We start from the raw sequence: 12,403 nt of genomic DNA, 5'->3' as shown, positions 1-12,403 counted from the left end.
TGGTTTGTTTTTTTTTTTTTTTTTTTTTTTGAGCTTTCTGTGAATCTCTAATTATTTCAAGATAAAGAGTTTTAGAGGTGGGCAAGGCTAAACAATAGTAGTTAAGAGCATGAAAATGGATGAGGAAGCCACAGAGAAATGAAGGAGTTATTATATATGTTGTGATGGCGGTTAGCCCTGGAGGGAAGGAGGGAGTTGTAATCAGGATGGGATGTAAGGAGGGGATTCTGGTATGTTTGGCCAAGTTCTGCTTCTTAACTTGAGTGATGGTTACAGGAGTTGCTTTATAATTCACCAAGCTACACGTGTTGCATATTGAGTGTGCGTGTGCATGTATGTGTACATTCTCTGGGTTTGCTTTTGTTAGTAGAGCAGAGGTAAAGAGGGTATTTAGATTGCTTTCAGCTGATACCAGACAGCTGCTGAAATCAGGGGGCTTAATGAGATGGTGCAGTTCTCTTAGGTTTATGTCTTTGCATTAACAAGGAAAACCTCCAAATGATCCAAGCTTAAGTAATGAAATGCATTCTGAATTGTTAAAATTAGACGATTTGGGTAGCAATGAACATAGAAAAATGCCATGCTTCACCTTGAGAATGCATGTTTTTAAAGATAACAGGAAATCCATAGAGTTGACATTGGTGAAATATAATCTAATGAATTTGCAATTACTATAAATTATTTAGCCACCACAAAATTGCAGCTAATTGGATCCCAAGGTCTACTAAAGCTTATAACCACTTATATTGATATTTTTGAGACCTACTTACCTAGAGTGAGCATCTTTATTATTTTGTGTGTGAAATATCAAGATTGTTTCCCTTTATGGAATGTTCCAGAATGTGTTTAAACCTCACTCAATTTGCATCAGAGTAAAGGCTGGAAGATGTTAGGATAGCCTCTAAATGTGACATTATGGATTCCATGGCTATCTCCCCACCTCAACACTTCAAAGCTGCTTATGGAAGCAGATGGCTAGATCTGGAATAGATCTCAACCAAGGCTACCTGGTTCTGTGTATTATGTTTGCATCATATTTCTCTTGCTGATTCAGGCTGGAACATTCCTCAAAGAGAAACCATTATCCAGAGCCTGTACTGAAGGTGTTTTATGGAAGAAGGATGGCAGTTTCAGAAGAGCTGTCCAACATAGGTGAGAATGTGGATCTTACAGAACAGGCAGTGAAAAGTCGAAGAACCGAGTCACCAGAGAATTCAGGGTGCAGTCCTCATTTACAGACAGTGAGAGGGATGATTTCATGTTGAGTAGAGAGGGGGAAGAGATAGGGAGTAACGTAATTTAATGTGAACAGTGTGGGGAGAGAAGAGTGGTCCCCAGGCTGGCGATAGAGCTACAGTGAGCTATGCACTTACCACTCCTGGACTTAGGCAATCCTGAATGGTAGACACACCGTTCCATGTTTGGTTCCTATGATGTCTGATTCCATATTCTCTCTCCTTCTTTATCCTCCACCTTTGAAAATCACCTCTTTCCCCCGCACCATGTATATTTCCACTTGCTTTTTAGGTAACTATTGTGCCATTATCTTGAGCACATAGAGATTATGTGTCCAAAAGCTATAACAGTAGTTTCAATAGCAGAGAATCCCACTGAGACTTAATTTCCTCTTTAGGGATTCAGGCATTCTTTCTGAACATACTGCAATAGCAGGCTGGAGGAAAAATTCTACAGATACCGGTTTAGCATAATATAGTTCTTAACAAGATTGTTTATCTACTTGTTATGAAGCAACTTGGAAGCAATCACTAAGATCAAGAAATATAGTGGTGTATTTATGCACAATTTTCATTTGAACAGAATGAAGTCATCTCATTGAAAGCTTCTACTTGGTTTTAAAAAGTGGTGATCTATTTATATAAACCTAATACGAGTGGTTTTTCCCTTTTGTGTGTGCTTCTCTATTTTTAAAAGTTGGTAACTCTTTTGAGATGAATGAATACATAGAGGAAAGACCTTGACTTCCGCACTAGGCACAGTTTGTATTCAACTGCTGTTAATACGTAAAAATATGAAGGGTGTACATGGACGGTCTCATTTCTAATGGTGTTACAACTTAACCTATGACAAAGCACGTTTGGACATGCTGTTTTCCTATCTGCTTTGCCTCTGTGTCTGTCAACAAATGTAATTCTTACTGAATAAGCCCCTTATCTAAACCTTGGAATTTTACATTTCAACTTTAGTGCACTTCAATCATCCTTACCATATCCTACACATGGACACACTGAGGAGAACTGTCCTACTGTGAGCACATGGGGCCACCCACCTTGGTGTGACTCTCTGGATCTCAATTTTCAAGTTCTTGTCACTCTCAGAAGAGTCAGCATTATTTGACTTATCTGGATTCTGTACTGAATGTCAGTTTTTAAAATTGGAGATGCAGACAGACACTAAGCTTCCATTCCTTGGAGTCCCCACCTTGTCTCCAAATGCCTGCACTGGCCAAGGATGAGAGCCAGGGACACTATTTAAGTCTCCCACATGGGTGAGCCATCACCACTGCCTCCCAGTCTGCACTGACAGGAAGCAGGAGTCAGGAGATGGAGCTAGGAAAGGAAGCAAGGCACTCCAGGGTGGGACACAGGCATCTTAAATGCTAGACTCAATGTCTTCTTCTAATGGCAAAACTTTTTTTTTGGACTCTTTTTTTTATTTAGTAAATATAAATTTCCAAAGTACAGTTTATGGATTACATTGGCTTTCCCCACCCATAATTTCCCTCCCACTCGCACCCCTCCCATCTCCCGCTTCCTCTCCCATTCCATTCACATCAAGATTCATTTTCAATTCTCTTTATATACAGAAGATTGATTTAGTATATACTAAGTAAAGACTTCATCAGTTTGCACCCACACAGAACACAAAGTGTAAAATACTGTTGCAGTACTAGTTATAACATTACTTCACATTGGACAACACATTAAGGACAGATCCCACATGAGAAGTAAGTACACAGTGACTCCTGTTGTTGACTTAACAATTTGACACTCTTGTTTATGGCATCAGTAATTTCCCTAGGCTCTAGTCATGAGTTGCCAAGGCTATGGAAGCCTTTTGGGTTCACTGACTTCGATCTTATTCCGCCAGGGTCATAGTCAAAGTGGAAGTTCTCTCCTCCCTTCAGAGAAAGGTACCTCCTTTTTTTTTTAACTTTTATTTAATGAATGTAAATTTATAATGGATCCCCCCCATAACTATCCTCCCACCCTCAACGCTCCCCTTTCCCTCTGCCTCCCCCCTTCCATTCACATCAAGATTCATTTTCAATTCTCTTTATATACAGAAGATCAGTTTAGCATATATTAAGTAAAGATTTCAACAGTTTGCACCCACACAGAAACACAAAGTGAAAAATACTGTTTGAGTACTAGTTATAGCATTAAATCACAATGTACAGCACATTAAGGACAGAGATCCCACATGAGAAGTAAGTGCACAGTGACTCCTGTTGTTGACTTAACAAATTGACACTCTTGTTTATGGCATCAGTAATCACCCTAGGCTCTTGTCATGAGTTGCCAAGGCTGTGGAAGCCTTTTGAGTTCACCGACTCTGATCATATTTAGACAAGGTCGTAGTCAAAGTGGAAGTTCTCTCCTCCCTTCAGAGAAAGGTACCTCCTTCTTTGATGACCTGTTCCTTTCACTGGGATCTCACTCACGGAGATCTTTCATTTAGGTCATTTTTTTTTTTTTTTGCCAGAGTGTTTTGACTTTCCATGCCTGAAATACTCTCATGGGCTTTTCAGCCAGATCTGCATGCCTTAAGGGCTGATTCTGAGGCCAGAGTGCTGTTTAGGACATCTGCCATTCTATGAGTCTGCTGTGTATCCCGCTTCCCATGTTGGATCGTTCTCTCCCTTTTTTTATTCTATCGGTTAGTATTAGCAGACACTAGTCTTGTTTATGTGCTCCCTTTGGCTCTTAGTCCTATCATTATGATCAATTGTGAACAGAAATTGATCACTGGGACTAGTGAGATGGCATTGGTACATGCCACCTTGATGGGATTGAATTCGAATCCCCTGGTATGTTTCTAACTCTACCGTTTGAGGTAAGTCAGCTTGAGCATGTCCCGAATTGCACATCTCTTCTCTCTTTTATTCCCACTCTTATATTTAACAATGATCACTTTTCAGTTAAGTTTCAACACTTGAGAATAACTATGTATTGATTATAGAATTCAACCAAAAGTATTAAGTAGAACAAAGAAAAAAAATACTAAGAGGGATAACGTATTAAGTTGTTCATCAACAGTCAGGGCAAGGGCTGATCAAGTCACTGTTTCTCATAGTGTTCATTTCACTTTAACAGGTTTCCTTTTTGGTGCTCAGTTAGTTGTCACCGATCAGGGAGAACATATGGTATTTGTCCCTTTGGGACTGGCTTATTTCACTCAGCATAATGCTTTCCAAATTCCTAATAGGGATCACTTTTCAGTTAAAATTTAAACACCTAAGAATAATTGTGTGTTAATTACAGAGATCAACCAATAGTACTAGAACAAAAAAATACTAAAATGAATAAAGTATTACATTGTACATCAATCGTCAGGACAAGAGCTGATCAAGTCACTGTTTCTCATAGTGTCAATTTTACTTCAACAGGTTTCCCCTTTGGTGCTCAGTTAGTTGTCGCCAATCAGGGAGAACATATGATATTTGCCCCTTTGGGACTGGCTTAATTCACTCAGCATGGTGTTTTCCAAATTCCTCCATCTTGTTGCAAATGACCGGGTTTCATTGTTTTTGACTGCTGTATAGTATTTGGTAGAGCACATGTTCCATAATTTCTTTATCCAGTCTACTGTTGATGGGCATTTGGGTTGGTTCCAGGTCTTAGCTATTGTGAATTGAGCTGCAATAAACATTAAGGTGCAGACAGCTTTTTTGTTTGCAAATTTCATTTCCTTTGGGTAAATTCCAAGGAGTGGGATGGCTGGGTCGAACGGTAGGGTTATCTTCAGGTTTCTGAGGAATCTCCAGACTGACTTCCATAGTGGCTTAACCAGTTTGCATTCCCACCAACAGTGGGTTAGTATCCCTTTTTCCCCACATCCTCGCCAGCATCTATTGTTGGTAGATTTCTGAATGTGAGCCATTCCTACTGGGGTGAGGTGAAACCTCATTGTGGTTTTGATTTGCATTTCCCTAATTGCTAGTGATCTTGAACATTTTTTCACGTGTCTGTTGGCCATTTGGATTTCCTCTTTTGAAAAATGTCTATTGAGGTCCTTGGCCCATCTCTTAAGTGGGTTGTTTGTTTTGATGTTGTGGAGTTTCTTGATTTCTTTGTAGATTCTGGTTATCAATCCTTTATCTGTTGCATAGTTTGCAAATATTTTTTCCCATTCTGTCGGTTGCCTCTTCACTCTCCTGACTGTTTCTTTTGAAGTACGGAAACTTCTCAATTTGATGCAATCCCAAATGATAATTTTGGCTTTGACTGCCTGTGCTTCTGGGGTATTTTCCAAGAAGTCTTTGCCGGTACCTATATCTTGCAGGGTTTTTCCAATGCTCTCTAATAATTTGATGGTGTCAGGTCGTGGATCTAAGTCTTTAATCCATGTTGAGTGAATTTTTGTGTAAGGTGAAAGGTAGGGGTCTTGCTTCATGATTCTGCATGTGGAAACCCAGTTTTCCCAGCACCATTTATTGAATAGACTGTCCTTACTCCAGGGATTGGTTTTGTATCCTTGATCAAATATGAGTTAGCTGTAGATGTTTGGATTGATTTCTGGTGTTTCAATTCTGTTCCATTGGTCTATCCATCTGTTTCTGTACCAGTACCATGCTGTTTTGATTACAACTGCCCTGTAGTATGTCCTGAAATCTGGTATTGTGATGCCTCTGGCTTTGTTTTTGTTGTACAAGATTGCTTTAGCTATTCGAGGTCTCTTGTGTCTCCATATGAATTTCAGCATCATTTTTTCCAGATCTGAGAAGAAGGTCTTCGGTATCTTGATTGGTATCGCATTGAATCTGTAAATTGCTTTTGGGAGAATGGACATTTTGGTGATATTGATTCTTCCAATCCATGAGCATGGAAGATTTTTTTTCCATTTTTTGGTATCCTCTTCTATTTCTTTCTTTAAGGTTTTGTAATTTTCATCATAGAGATCTTTAACGTCCTTGGTTAAGTTTATTCCAAGGTATTTGATTGTTTTTGTAGCTATTGTGAATGGAATTGATCTTAGAAGTTCTTTCTCAGCCATGGTATTGCCTGTGTATACAAAGGCTGTTGATTTTTGTGCATTGATTTTATATCCTGCTACTTTGTTAATGGCAAAACTTTAAAACCAGTTATTGAATAAAAATGGTCTTCAAAAGTAACTGCTTGACTACCTGAACCTCATCTTTCACAGCTGCAGAAGTTCAAGGACTGCCTGCTTATCTTCTCCCCTCCCCAGATTGGATCTTCTTGCCTAGCACAATGCCTAGCATTTGATGATATTTTTGTTAAATAGTGAATGAAGCAGTGATTAAAAGTCTAAGAGAAAGCTTTCTGGCTTGCAACACTTTTTGATGTTCTTTCTCAAGTTCATTTTCAAGCTCATGCATTCTGTGTTGTGGCCTCCATTCAATCTCTATAGTGTCTCTTTGTTCTTTTGATGCACTTTTATTGAGCATTCTTAACACCCTAGGTATTGCTTGGTATTGTGTGCAGAGAATTATGCTGCATGCTGAAATGTATGATGCTGAATGTGCCCGTGACGACATAGTCCAAGCTCAAAAAGTATAACATCCACTGGGGCTGGTGAGCAAACAGGTATAGAAGTGAGCTTTCCATTTCCTAAATAAAGTGATGTCTGCATCATGCACTCTCATCCTGGAGGAAGGCACTAGATGTGGACAAATCTTACCTTCTCCCCTTGAAACCCCTGAATGCCTTAAGAGAAAGATAGATAAAAGACTGTGGCATGTAAAAGAAGAATGTTAACCTTATTAGTATTTTTTTTTACTTTGTCCATTATTGATAGGAGTTGTGCTATCACATCCTTCCAACCCATCATATTTAAAAAGTGCATGCTATTCAAGTTCTATCTTAACTAGAGCAGTGATTATCTAATTTTCCACCAAGAAATATCACAGACAGACAGTAATGGCTTTGGATGTTATTTTTGGGGGTGGGGGTGGGGTGGGGGGATAGCCATATACAAATCTAAACTTTATTTGCAGCCTCCTGATTTAGCTCTGAAATAAAGTCAATCTTTGTATTCCACTTTAAAATCATGTTTTTGCCATCCAGGCAGTAATAACAATAGTTCCAAGAAATGACATGGAATTTGCTGCAGAAGGAAATACTAAAATATGTAAAATCATATTTGAAATTAACTTTGAAGGATTTTAGAAGGTATTTGTAAGAGGAGCAATACTTGAGATAGAGAGGTAAGAGTACTTAAAAATGAGTTTACTTAGAGAGAGAGAAAGAGAGAGAGAGAGACAGAGAGAAAGAAATATCTTCCATCCTCTGGTTCATTCACCAAATGCCTGCAACAGCCAGCTAGGGTACTGGGCCAGGCTGAAGCCAGTAGTCTGGAACTCAGTCCAGGTCCCCCATATGGGGAGCAGGTACCCAAAGACTTGAATCATCTCCCTCTGCCTCCTAGGGAGCACAGTGGCAGGAAGCTGGAATAGAAGAGAACCCAGGACTCAGCTGGAGGCACTCCAATACGGGGTACAGGTGTGTCGTAAGCAATGTCTTAACTGCTAGGCCAAATGCCCACTGTTACTGCCTTTTAAAAATTTTCAAATGTTTATTTTATGTACTTGAGAAGCAGAAAGATAGGGGAAAGGTAGAGAGAGAGGAGGGAGGATGAGAGAGAGAGAGACAGAGTGACAGAGAGAGAGAGAGAACAGACAGTAGTTAGAAGTATTTTTAATCCTGAAGATTATTTTAGCTTAGGCTGGCAGCAGGGTTTGCGTAGGAGAGTTCAATTATTGGAAATTTACTTAAAGCAAAGCAATTAGGCAGCCCAATGCAGAAGTCCTGGAGAGAGCTAACAAGGTCCTGAACTGGGGGGGGGGTGGGGGGGGCGGCTGGAGGGGATGAGACAGAGCTGAGGGGCTGCAGGAAGACTCTTCCAAGCATGCATTTGAGTTGCTCCTCACAGCCTCACTCAATGAATACATAAGAAATATGGGGCTGGTGCTGTGGCATAGCGGGTAAAACTGCCACCTGCAGTGCCAGCATTCCATGTGGGTGCCGGTTCGAGTCTTGGCTGCTCCACTTCTGATCCAGCTCTCTGCTATGGTCTGGGAAAGCAGTAGAAGATGGCCCAGATCCTTGGGCCCCTGCACCCGTGTGGGAGACCTGGAAGAAGCTCCTGGCTTCAGATCAGTACAGCTCTGGCTGTTGTGGCCATGTATGGAGTGAACCAGTGGATGGAATAACATCTCTCTCTCTCTCCCTCTCTCTCTCTCTGCTTCTCTGTAACTCTGCCTTTCAAATAAATAAATCTTAAAAAAAAAAAGAAATATGGACTCATTTTCCAAGTGGAATAAGCAGAAAATTCTAATCTGGGGCTTGTTTTCTACTCTACAAAGCACTGCATTTTGGAATCTGTTATGAATGATTTGGGAGCTGCATGTTTTTCTGATTCCTCCACTTTGTTTATTGTCCTTTGGCACAGGGCACCTGAAGTTGGTGCACGGGTTCACTTATCCACATTTGCTGTTCTGCATACATTTTCAGAAGTGTTTATTCACTCAGCTGTGTGCTTATTTGGATTTGACTTCTCAGCTTGAAGCCTGGTCTCTAAGATTTTCTTTTATTCAGAATGCAGAAATATGTAATATGCAAAAATATACCCTCCCTGGTGTCTCTACCTAGTATTTCAACCTCAGTTGCCTTTTTATAGTTGTCCTGCTGTTGAGCTAAATTAACTTTGAGCAGAGTGAACACTTTAAAAATTGTTACTAATAGTGTTCCCGTGTCTTGTATCCTAGATTTCATGAAAGCAGTTAAACTTTGGAATGAGCTGGATCTACATTCCATAATGCTGACTTTAGAATGTCAGTGATCTAGAACTAGTAAAAGTCCCTGAGACCATGTTCTATCTTAGGGAAAAGATGGGGTTGGGGGTTGGAGGGGACATGCAAGTTGAAGAGTTTTGTTCAAAATGACCTTGGGCTGGCTCAGCTTGTCTGACAAGCCTGGATTGGCTGCAGCTGGGAGCAAGGGCTGGCCTGGGTGATCTGGCTGTTGGTGTACACTCCCAGAAGAACCCCTTAACTCTAGGAGAATTTGACGGACTGAAACCATCCACTTGGCCTCTGTCCAAAGGAGTTCAGGGGCCTGACACTCCAGCATTTGGCAATCAAAAGCTTCTGTGTCCTGATGTCTATGAACATGGCTTCACTGGTCAAACAAAAGTAAAATGACCCATCACAATTCTCACCATCATCTCATGTCTGTAAGTGTCTATGTATAAGGCAGCAATTAATGCCATTGTGAAGAAGCATAGTGAGGCCCAAGACTACCTCACTCAGTGGTTATTGCCGTAAAAGCCCTGCCCCTCTGCATTTCATGGGACGTCCAAAATGCCCTTAATAGGTTAGAAACAGGCAAATCTCTCTTTAAGTCTGTTGCATCCTATATGCCTCATTCTTTACCCAAATGAATCCTTTAAATGAGCTGTTGATGTCCTAATAGCCATTTTTCCCTCCCAAAGAAATTCATGTTCAGCTGCAAGGTAACGTCCCTGTGTGAAATTTACAGGTCTGCCAGCCATAAAAACATTAATGCATAATACATAAACAAAATGTATGTTCTCTTTGGAAAAATTGGAGAGAAAGAACTTTAGTCTTTGCTTTCCAAAGGGAGCAGACATGAGTCTTGCATTTTATTTTTAATGCCTTTTTGCCTTTAAATATATGAGATGACTATTAATGTCCACCTTCACAGCAGGGGTGGGAAGGAAATGGCAGTAAATTGTAAAGCACATTTACATTATAACAAGGCCCATGGAAGCATTGTAATTCACACAGTTATTTCAACAGGGGTTTGGACTCCCTCCAATTTAATTTTCTGAAGTTGGGCTATGCAGCTGGGTCATTCCTGGTCTAATCTGGGAAATGTATCTCTTAAGGCTGCGGATCAGACTGCCGGCCTCCCAGCTGTCACCAAGTAGCATCATTTACAGCCACCAAGGTCTGAGGGCAAAGCATCAGAATCACTTTATGTGGACACAGCAGCCTAGCTAGCTTCATAAATCTGTTGCAAAGAGCAATAATCAATATTTCATGTTTAATGATGCAGACCTAAAATTAGTATAGATTTTATGTCTTCTACTTTGCCAAATTATGCAAACATTAGTAACCCCTTTTTTAGTGCCTTTATTACACTTTCATTCAAAAAAGGGGGTTTCTGTGTGAGGGGGATGTGAGATGAGGAAGCCTGGTAATAACTGAATGATTGACTAGTCATATACTTCAAAAGTAATTTTGGTTTGTAAGTTCTGTTAAATAGTTACCCTTAGATTAATGCAAGGTTACTCTCAACACTAAAAAGTGATTTATGTAGGTGGCACAGGTTTTGTCACCCCTAGCTACACAGTGATGTAAATTGCAGATTGTTTTCAAATTTTAAGTTCCCTTAAATGCTCTGGGATATGCTGGAAGTAAAACGGTTTGGGTAAGAGAAGTTAAAGGGTTGGCATTTAGCCATAAGTACACATTACAGAAAAAGCAATTTTGAGTGGATTTCTGATTTCAAACCTTTCCAGAGTACATATCCTATTTGTTCAGAAAGTAGAAGTGGCAGGGGCAGAAAAAAAACAAGACCAGCGTGCTCTTCCTGGGTTGGTCAAGGGGCCACAGGCATGTGCTCATCTGACTGCTTCACCATATTGCACCATTGGTGCCAGGAGAGCCATCTGCATATTTAAAGTGGAGAGCAAAGCCAGCCACCCAGGGTCCACCATTCCTTCTAATGATCCACACCTAGGTTGCTTTAGAGCAACCCATGACAATCAGATGTACTCAATTAGTCACCGGAACAGCCCAGCTCAAATTTCCTTGCCACTCATTACACAGATTTCACGTGGAGAAATGGGATTAAGGAATTTGGAATGCTGTGAAAATGGGTTCTACCTGAATAATTCAACTTGTGCATGCTTTGCAGGGGAGCTTAGCCCTACAATTTAAAAAAGAAGCAAATTAAAGCATGATAGAAATTGTCCCATTATCTACTGAGAGTCAAACTTAGCCAGAAAGTCGAGTTTAGGCTCTTGGGTGGGGACAACATCAGAGAGACATGTTCTTCTGTTAATTAATACAATTACCACTATTAATTGAATTTGTTGGATTATAGAAAAGTAATGCTAAGAATCTGACAAACCAACAACATAGGGTTCCCAAGGCCCAGCAGTCAGGATCCAGGGGGAGACAGATGAGTCACTGGGAAAGGGCAATGGAAAGAGGTGAATGAAGTGGATGTGGAGAGGGTGCAGAGGAAGACACAGGGATGGGGAAGTCTCTGGAGCTATTAGTAGTTGGATGGGGCAAAGCAGGGGCAAAGAAGTAGACGGGGGGGGGGAGTAAATAGTAGGGAGAATTTGTGGGAATATGACAGGGACTACCACACAGGAGAAGCCACTTTAGGGGAGCTGTGGCCTTCAGTTAAGGCCAGTCCAAGCTCCAGTCAGAGAGGGAAGTGGACAAATTCTGCAACTTCTCTCTTCTACCACCCTCTGATCTGCTAGTACCTCCCACTGCTCACACCCTCTCACGAACCACAGAACAAAGGGACCTGATGGATAAAGTCCAAAGTTAGGACACTCTCAGGGCACAGAGAAGAGAATGTTGGGGGCAAAAGGCAGAGCATCATCAGCAGAGGGTATAAAACTTTAAGGGATTGTTTGGGCCATTAAGTTCTTTTTTTTTTTTAAAGGCAGAGTGGACAGTGAGAGAGAGAGACAGAAAGAAAGGTCTTCCTTTGCTGTTGGTTCACCCTCCAATGGCCGCCACGGCCAGCGTGCTGGGGCCGGCGCACTGCGCTGATCGGAAGCCAGGAGCCAGGTGCTTCTCCTGGTCTCCCATGGGGTACAGGGCCAAAGCACTTGGGCCATCCTCCACTGCACTCCCAGGCCACAGCAGAGAGCTGGCCTGGAAGAGGGGCAACCGGGACAGAATCCGGCGCCCCGACTGGGACTAGAACCCGGTGTGCCGGCGCCACTAGGTGGAGGATTAGCCTATTGAGCCACAGGGCTGGCCTACCATTAAGTTCTTAAAGTTTCTGTCCATCTTAGAACAATATGATCATTTCATTTATTCAACAGGTAGTATTTTAGCATCTTTTAAATGCTTCGTTTTGGGAATGAGCACATGCAGATAAGTAAGTCTTCACCCCTGACCTGGTGGGTCTTGGTTAGGGAGCCAGGT

The sequence above is a fragment of the Oryctolagus cuniculus genome, chromosome 4, assembly GCF_051225735.1.
Source record: "Oryctolagus cuniculus isolate XC-2025 breed Fujian yellow rabbit chromosome 4, ASM5122573v1, whole genome shotgun sequence".
Taxonomy (NCBI): Eukaryota; Metazoa; Chordata; class Mammalia; order Lagomorpha; family Leporidae; genus Oryctolagus; species Oryctolagus cuniculus.
Note: the sequence above shows the minus strand (reverse complement) of the source record.